Source organism: Mirounga leonina, unplaced genomic scaffold (genome assembly GCF_011800145.1).
Source record: "Mirounga leonina isolate KUSES-001 unplaced genomic scaffold, KU_Mleo_1.0 Mir_114, whole genome shotgun sequence".
Classification (NCBI taxonomy): Eukaryota; Metazoa; Chordata; class Mammalia; order Carnivora; family Phocidae; genus Mirounga; species Mirounga leonina.
The window spans coordinates 31,278,992-31,288,460 of record NW_023270265.1 but is presented as its reverse complement, the minus strand read 5'-3'; the positions used below and the strand labels follow the sequence as shown (position 1 = coordinate 31,288,460).

The following is a 9,469-nucleotide window of genomic DNA, read 5'->3' as shown; positions in this document are numbered from 1 at the left end:
AAAGATAAAAACAAACAAAAACAGAACAAAACAAAACAAAAAGAATATGATCAAATATGATCAGGCTGGTGCATAGATCATTTCCACACTCTAGATTTTTGGTGTATTTTGGTCTGTTAGAAGGAAGTGCCTCTCAAAATTTTAAAGAAAGAAAAACATATATGTACAAAAATAAGGGTTGATATGATGAAGGGATGGAATATGACTGTAAAGATGAAAATTATAAAAAATTTTATAAAAGGAATTGATAAGTTGTTTGAAAAAAAGAAAGAAGAGGATTTAAAAAAAAAAGAGGATGTGATCAGGCAGGAGAGTAGAACAAAACCATACACTAGAGATTTAGGATATATTTTATTCTGTTAGAAGAAACTATCTCAAAATTTTAAAGAGAGAACAACTTATATATATATGCCAAAAATATGGGTAACTACTATGAAGGGATAGAATATGACTCTAAAAATGAAAAATAAAAATGTTTTTTTAAAAAAGGGATTGATAGGGTGCCTGGGTGGCTCAGTCATTAAGTGTCTGCCTTCAGCTCAGGTCATGATCCCAGCATCCTGGGATCGAGCCTTGTATCGGGCTCCCTGCTCCACGGGAAGCCTGCTTCTCCCTCTCCCACTCCCCCTGCTTGTGTTCCCTCTCTCTCTGCTCTCTCTGTCAAATAAATAAATAAAATCTTAAATAAATAAATAAAAATAAAAGGGATTGATAAGATGTTGGTTGAAAAAGGGAAAAAAGAAAAATTCGAAAAAAAGACAGTTAAAAAAATTAACTTTGAAAGACTAAAGAATCATGGTAAAAAAGCCATGGACTCTATGTGCATTATTCCCCTAGCGCTGGAGTTCTGCTGTTCTCATTGATCAGTAAACTTGGTCTTGGCTGTCTGTTTTCGCTGATCTTCTGGGGGAGGGGCCTGTTGCCGTGGTTCCTAAATGTCTCTGCCAGAGGCTGAATTGCCCTTCCCTTGCCAGTCTGGGCTAAGTAATCTGCTCGGGTTTGCTCACAGGAGCTTTTGTTCCCTGAAAGCTTTAGGTATAGCTTTGGAAGCCGAGAGTGAAAATGGCAGCCTCTCAATCTCCACCCTGGAGGAGCCAAGAACTCGGTGCCCCACGCCTCAGTGAGCCCCCAAAGAAAAGCAGTCAGTTCACTCCCGTCTCCGCGGTGTCTGGCAGCACTCCGTGCTCACTTGGCCTGTGACTGAGCGTTTCTCTCTCTGGCACCCGACCCCGGGTGGAGTCTCCAAACCCAGCAGATCCCTGCAGTGCGCTCCCACATGGCTCCTCCCAGGAGAAGAAGGTGAGTCTTCCCGGATCTGCCGCTTGTTGGGTCCCTGCTGGAGGAGCAGGGGCCCGACTGGGCCGTGGATCACGGTTTATGGCAACCCCGAGCTGCGAGCCCCCTCCTTGGCTCTGCCTCTGCAGCTGGCTTCCTCGCTCCGGTACCTGGGAGCTCTGCTGCACTCAGGCACCCCCGGTCTTTCTCTGACCCTGAGGGTCCTGAGACCACACTGTCCTGGAGGGTTCCACCCCCCGCTTAGCCACCAGAGTGACGTCCCTCAGCAGAGCAGACTTTTAAAAGTTCCGATTTTGTGCTCCGTGGCTCTATCACTTGCCAGAAGCGGCCGACGGAGGCCCCCTCCCCCGCCATCTGTCCTCCCAAATATCGCCTGGGATTCCCTTCTCTGCACGTCCTACCTTCCAGAAAGTGGTCGCTTTTCTGTTCGGAGAGTTGTTGCTCTTCTTTTCTTCGATCTTCTGTTGAGTTTGTAGGTGTTCAGAATGGTTTGATCCCTATCCAGCTGAATTCCTGAGACCAGAAGAAATCCAGGTCTCCTACTCCTCTGCCATCTTGCTCTGCTCCCCAGGAAGCAGCTTCTTGAGATTCACATAATTTATCTAACAGAAAGTGAAACTTCTGCAAAGGGTATATATTTAGGTGGAAGCTAATGTGGTAACCAAAAGGGTCTACTATTTTACCCCACATGACAGTGTTGAAATTAAAATGAGATGATATCTGTCAATATCCATTCATAGAGATATATATCTGTATATTTACAAATATCAGTGGTTGTTGTTAGAATCTGATTTTCCTTGTCAGGGGCATCTCATGAGGTTCTATCCCTTTGTTTTTAGTCTAAGGCCATCCCACCCTGAACGCACCCAATCCTGTCCCTTTGTTTTTAATCCACAACAAGGATTCTGTATGCAAAAATGTCTCATAACCACTCACTTGGTGTTCAGTAAGAGTTGTCATCTTTGTAAGGCTTGATACACCAGCAGATGTGCATGGGTAGGGAATCCAGAGAATTTCTGTATATACAGGAGGAGCAATGCAAATCTTCCTCTGGGCGAGATTTGATGTTCACTGAAGCAGCTGTTAGGTCTCAGCCACTGCACATAGGTGAAAGGGAATAGGATATAGTTAGTATGGGATCAAGCAGTTTTTATTTTAGTAACAGCACCATACCAGACATGGACCAATCTGCCATCTAGGAGACTGTTCAATTTCATTCCTCACAAGAGGAAATAAACAAATTGATTCCACAGGAAATAGTATAGTCTACCCTAAACACAATATGCATCCTGTTCTCCATATCTTAAAGCCATCTTAAAGTACCAGTTTGGGAAATAACTTTGACTTTTTGACCATAAACTATAATTTGGTTGAAAATACCATTGTTTGAGAGTACCACTTCTAAATCTGAGATCCAACACCATACAAATTCATAAATAAAACAAGTTTTTAAATATGTGGTAGTGTTTAGAACAAGGAGATCCCAAATGGAGTAGAAAATGTGTTATTAAGTAATATGATGACCATTTCAGATATGAACAGTGTTGGTCAGAGCACAGATAGAATCTTTGGATTAAATGGCAGTGAGCAAAACATTGTGAAGTAGGCCAATAAACGTTTTTGTAAACATTTTTCTTTTTTCCTTAATAAAAGAACATAGGGTTCATGTGCTAAGGCACAAATAGGAGAAAAAATGCACTAATCCAGGGAAAAGAAATAGGTCAGCATTAATCCTAGCCTTGCTTTATAGAGATAAATGTGTTTTTTAAAATGACTAATTGAATACATGACAAGAAACGACATTCCTGGAAAATAACTAGCAATTGAAAACATATCACTACCTTGCAGAAAGCCAGACTCGTGGTAACTCATACTGAAACACAGAGTAAGGATTGGTAAACCACAGCAATAACTCAGATTGTTGTGAAACGGCTGAGAAAATTGTCTTTACTCTGCAAACTTTTGGCATCAAGCTTCTTCTCTGATCCCACCTGCTTTTGCAGGGAATCCCACATGATGCCTAGAGAGAGGAAGTCATGAATATTTCAGGATATGGTAGTCCGAGAAGTACACATGGCAGGAAAAGTAAAGAAATGAGAAAATACCTAGAATTAGATACTTACAATGTTTGTTACTTGGTGGTTCTATGTGAAAACCCTCAAAGAACCACTTGGTTTCACAAGTTGCACCATGTCACCACAGATTGGATGTAGCAGCATGACCAAATCTGGATGAATGGTATGGGAGAAACATTGCAGGGAGATGTTCAAAATGCCACAACATAAGATATATCCTGTGCAAGGTGAAGAGCAAGTACAGTAAGAGCTCAGAGATGAAGTCTGTATCAATTTATTCTACATTGTTCTGGAGGACACATTCAGAACTATGTGGAAAAGTGACGAGGTAGTTGATTTCTCCACTATACAAAGAAAAACTTAATACCAGTGACAACAGTCCAAGAGTGGAAGGTCTAATCAGGTCCTTGTCAATGAACGTAATCAGAGACCCCATTGTCCCAAGATGCTGTTGAGGATCATGTTCAGAGTTCAACTAAATAACGAGCTAAGTCTTCACAGGTTCTATGAGAAAATAACTTATCTCTCAGCTATTGCAAATATTTTTATTTCTTTGGGATTTTTGGAAATGAGGAATTTTTTGAAACATTTGAAACATGTTTGGTATGGGAGACCTGAAAGCAAGAGATATTTCACTGAGCTTCTCAGAATTTCTGAATTACAGGATAAATATATTGGCTTTTATTAATTTGAAGGTAGATTTTCTCTAATTGATGCTTTCAACTCTTTTTAGTTGTTGTTTTTCCTGAGATTTTTGGCCTCACAGGCTTGCTTTTATTCCTGTTTATGAGTTGCACTTTACTATTTCCTTGCATGATTTATGATTTTTCCTTGAAAACTGGATATTTTAAGTAATCCAGCAACTCTGGATCCTTATTTCCTCTACCTTTGGGACTTACTGTTTGCATGTTTAGTTGCTTGATAATTTGACTAGTTTAGTGTATTTGATTTTTCCAGTTGTGTGAAGTCTCTCTAATGTTTCTTCCGAGAGTATGCAGCCTTGGGCATGAACAGTCCCCCTGAGCACCTGAGATGGTCAGCCTCTATTAATATCATACCCATTTGCTTTCACTAATTGCTAGATGATTGCTGTATTTTTTGCAACACTATCCTGAGGCATAAATTGTTCCACAGTCTGATCCAATTAAAGTAAGGCCCCTTTACAGGGACAGTCTTGCCAGTCTTTGTGGTTGTTCTGACCCCCTGAAGGCTCTGTTTAATTATCTCTTTCACTGGTTCTCTCAGTTAAAATTCTTTCCTGTTTACAGTTTTGATTTTTTGTGATTAGGTTCAGAGAGCTACCAATCTCTTAATTGCTCATTTGGTGATATCCGTTGTGTTCAAAAATGCCCATAATCTCTTCCAAATTAAGTGAAACTCAATTAGGAAAATTTGTGAACTCTGTGCTTACTGTCTGCTTCTCCTAGTGGACAGAACCACTGTGCCACACTGAGTCTGGGCTGAGGGTGGAAAACAATTGCCCACTTCTCCTAGAGTGACTCCCTGTTCAGCAAGTGGGGCTCTGGGCAGGAAAGTAGTCCCTGGACTTCTGGACTTGCCCCTTTTGGCATGGAACCTCTGCCCTACAAGTTAGGTGGGCAGGGGTGCTTGGGATCAAGCTTCCATGGCCTGTTGTGCTTGAAATAGAACTTCAGCCACATGAGTGTGACTGGGTAAAGGAAGAGACCATCGTTTTTGGCAACAGCTCCCAGAATAGGGTTTCTGCAGTTCAGAGTTGGGGTGGGATGTGGGTGCCCTCCTGGGTCCTACTGTAGCCCTAGACTGAGAGCTAGTAGACAGGAAGACCTATCTGCTTTGCTTCAAATGCCTGAAGTAGAGCTTCCATCACATTGAGCTGGGGGTGGAGGAGAACAGGATAGGAAATGATATTGAGTCATGGTTTAAATGCCACAGATTCTTACTGCTTTTACCTAGATGTAGTAAATTGTCTTGAATAAATGGTTGTCCATTTGCTATATACACTTAGGACAATTTCTAAAGCCTTTAGATGGTTAATTTCTAAGTTTTTCATTAAATATTTGTTTGCCTGACTGGACAAACGTTCTCATACTGTCATTTTGAAAGTCAGTCTCACTGGTTGCTCTTAAGATAATAGCTTGTCTTGGATATTCTGCAATTTTACCACAATGTGTAACTTGGATTTGCTAGCATTTATTATGTTAATGGATCATTTGTTTGTCAATCTTAAAGCTCTCTCTCTCTTTTCCAGTTTGGTGATATTCTCAGTCACTATGGTTTATAATAGTGCATCTTTTTTATTTATCCTACTCCTTTCCCCTAGAATATTTAAGGTATGTTGAAAAACTTCTATGTCTCCATATCTCCAAATCTATTTTTCATCTTCTCTAGTTCAGATATTCTCAAATATAGTAAATATCTGAATTACCTGGAGAATTTATTAAAAGATAGATTGCTGGCTTATACCCCCAGAATCTCTGATTCCATAAATGTAGGATAGGGCCCCCAAATTTTATTTCTAACAAATTTTCAGGTGATGCTGATACTTCTGATCCAGAGACCACACTTTGAGATCTGCCGTTCTCATTCTTTTTATCTCTTTACTGAACTTCAAATGATTTCCTTATATTTATCTTTCCATTTACAAATCTCTCTTTAGCAGTGTCAGATTCGCTATTTAACTCATTCTCTATAGTTTAAATTTCAGTTGATTAATCATAGCCCCCTGTTCTTTCATTGTGGTTTATTTTCTGTATTTTCAATCTTTATCTCATTTTAACATACTTATTTTAGACCTTTTTTTTAGATCACCTCATTACATCAAGTTCTCCAATACTAATTTTTTCTTGTTGTGCCAACAGGCTGTCCATTAGGTAGGATGACTTCAACATTTGTTAATTTTTGTTTGTAAATTTTGATGTGAGATTACCCTTGAAATAAAATATTTGCTTATGGGAGTTTTGTTCATGCTGGTTATAGTCATAGTGGGCTCTGTATCATGGGTGAAATCTGGAGTTTTATTTTTGCCAGGAGCTTGTAAAACTTAATAAACCTGGACCCATTTCAGTAATAATTGTCATCAGACAAATTCACAGTGTGTGTGGTATAAATTTGGATCCCAATTCTAAATTCAAGAAAATGTGCTGTACTTAAACACTACATCTCCTGATTATCTTAACTTCCTCTCTTGTCCATTTTTTACACCAGTCATTGTTGCAATGGAAATGACCAATTTCAAAGCTTTCCTATTTCCTGAACATGAAAGAGGAGTTGAATTTACTATTGTTTTGGGGGAACAATAGAACTGACAAGTAATTGGGCTGATAAGTCTAATGCCATTTTGATGGACAGTTGTCTAGTTCCACAAAAACAGTCACAGTGTGCAGGCAGTTCTAGTTGTTTTATTTACTCATATATCCTAGCACATAGAATAGTGCCTGGCATGCAGTGTAGGTTCAATAAATTTTGGATAACTGCATAAAACTGCTAAACTGATCTCAACCAAGGAATTGGTTGTGGTCTCTGGAATCAGGCTAAAATTCCAAATCCTGATTCCCAGTCAGAGCCCTAGCCCCTGAGTTCCTTTTCCTAATGGAATCCTGGAGATTAAATTGAGACCTCTAAATGTGAGGCAATGGTAAGGGTAGGGGGTGCTCTGTGAGACCATGACTTTGTGGAACTCACTACAGCTCAAGTTCTACCTTTGCTAAGATTTATAGTATTTCTAATGTAACAAGTGTCCTTTACATTAAAAATAATAAATATCTCATTAAGTGTAAGGTACTTAGACTATTATTTTCCCAAACCCATAAAGAGGAAAGGTGAACTCATATACATAGCTTGCTTAATTTGCTAATTACTAAGATCAGAACCTGAGCAGAAGATAAAAGGGAAGCCAGCACTATTAGAAAGATCTACTCAGGGCCACAAACATATCCAGTGTTCCCGCCTTTCTTCTATGAACAGAGATCTTGTCACTGGGATAGGAGCAGATAAGTGATGTAAAAAAAAAAAAAAATCTACCTTCTCCCAGTATTCTCTACATATTTGGCCATAAGACTGCATCTGAGGGTTGACTAATGAAAATTCCCCCATAGAATCTTACAACTTTTTAATGAGTATTCCTAGTCTGTAATTATTTGTATGATTTTAATACCTGTTAAATGAAAAGTGAGGTGAAGCCAGATCAGATTTTACCAACTATCTGGTAACTTAAAATCTAAGCTTCTAAACCCCTATTATTCTTTAATTCAAAGAGTTTCTCCTTCCCAATCAATGTGTCCATCAAGAGTCAGTTTCTCTGTGATATATCTTTCTTTCTAGCTCCAGTGGGATTTAGGGAGCATTTTTAAGATTAATATAGTATATAGGGCTTATCTATAGCCTTACATTTATTGTGACTTATTCTAATAATTAAAATGTTAAGGTCTTCTACTAGACAATACGCTTCTTGAGAACATGGTCCAAGTCTTATTTTCATATACTTGGTAGCTAATATGGTACCTGGCACAGCCCACTCAATATACATATGTTAAGTGAAGACATGATATATCATCCTCACCTCACTTATCACCAAATGCTTCTGAGGATCCTTAGGCAAGAAAAATCCCTTTCCTTATGAGATCACTCCTTCCCCATACTATGGAAAGCTCTTAGGACATCTCTCTGACTGAGCTAAATGAATTTAAATTTATATAAGTAGAATAATGTTATAGTTTAGCTAATCAAAAGCTAAAATTAAAGGGAAACTAGATCTTCATTTTAAAACACTCATGCTCTTTCTTACTTAAAATACTAAAATCGGGCACCTGGGTGGCTCAGATGGTTAAGCGTCTGCCTTCAGCTCGGGTCATGATCCCAGGGTCCTGGGATTGAGTCCCGCATCGGGCTCTCTGCTCCTTGGGAGCCTGCTTCTCCCTCTGCCTCTCTGTCTCTCATGAATAAATAAATAAAATCTTTTAAAAAAATACTAAAAATCATCTATTTAAGATAGATTATTTGAATACTTAACATTTAGTTGACTAGTAGTTTTGTTTCTTCTTCCTCAAATCTTCCTCCAAGGAGTGGCAGAGAGAAAAGGAAATACTCCATTGGAATTTGCTTCATTTAATCAGTTAATGACCTAGAATCATCCTCTTCTTGCATAGTAGTTCCCTGGTTAGTGATTTCTTCTCTGCTACTTTCTGATTGGCATTATTAAAGTTTCTAGGGAGATAGGGTGGGAAAGGAACAGGGTTCCCAGAGAGAGGCAGAAGCCAAGGATTTTAGTGAATTCAGACTTGAGTCAGGCATGCCACTTCTGTGGCTTCATGTCTTTATTAAGTAGATGTCTTGACCTAGAATATCTCTTCTAGTTTAAATGTTCTGTCCTTGAATTCTGAGACTCTCTCTGCCCACGATTCTCCCCCCCTCATACCATCACCACCACAGACACAGAGAAATCCTATAACTGCAAGGAATCCACTGGGATACAGACATGATAAGAGACAGATGTTGGGCTTCTATATTTGCACACAACTTCTAGTGCCTTGGGCATCCTCCCTGTCCACACCCTTCACGGGCATGCAGGATTCTCCAATACCAACATGTTTCAGATTATGTTTGTATAAGGTACTAGAGGAAGGGTGTAGGTGAGTGGTATATGGTAGAGAGGGAGAAAGGGAAAAGCAGGGTACAGTTTGATTATCACTGTGCTTTAATCTAATAGTTATTAAATGCTCACAATCTGCCAGGCATTGTGCTGTGAGCTTCTGTTCCTAAATTTTACTATTAGAATAAAACTTTGAGTTAGGCACTATTTTAAGTTCCTTACACAGATGCAGAAAAGGCTCAGGGAGTTGAAATAAGTTGCCAAGTTCACACGGATTTTAAGTGGTGTGAATGGTAAACCCAGGCTGTCTGACACCGGGGGTTATGCTCATAATCATTGATCTATCAAGGGTTTCTTACTCTTGCTATTTATGAGCAAACAAGCAAGCAAAACTCAGTGGGAGGAGAGGATCATAAGTTTCCAAGGCCTCAATGTGAGCAGCAAGACCTGCTCCAAAGAAGAATGTTGGTCTCCTTGGCTTTCAGAGCATTACCTTCACCTGAGAAGAGCCCTACATGTGAGATCATGC

At 39.4% G+C, this 9,469-nt stretch overlaps 1 long non-coding RNA gene across 1 annotated transcript in view; it reads left to right on the top strand.

The window, feature by feature from the left end:
- Nucleotides 1-1,078: 1,078 nt before the first annotated feature.
- The window catches only part of LOC118025985, an 84,740-nt gene continuing 76,349 nt past the window's right edge, over nt 1,079-9,469 (top strand). Inside the window, exon 1 of the long non-coding RNA XR_004683440.1 lies at nt 1,079-1,299. This is a non-coding gene — a long non-coding RNA (uncharacterized LOC118025985). The remainder of the gene's footprint in view (nt 1,300-9,469) is intronic.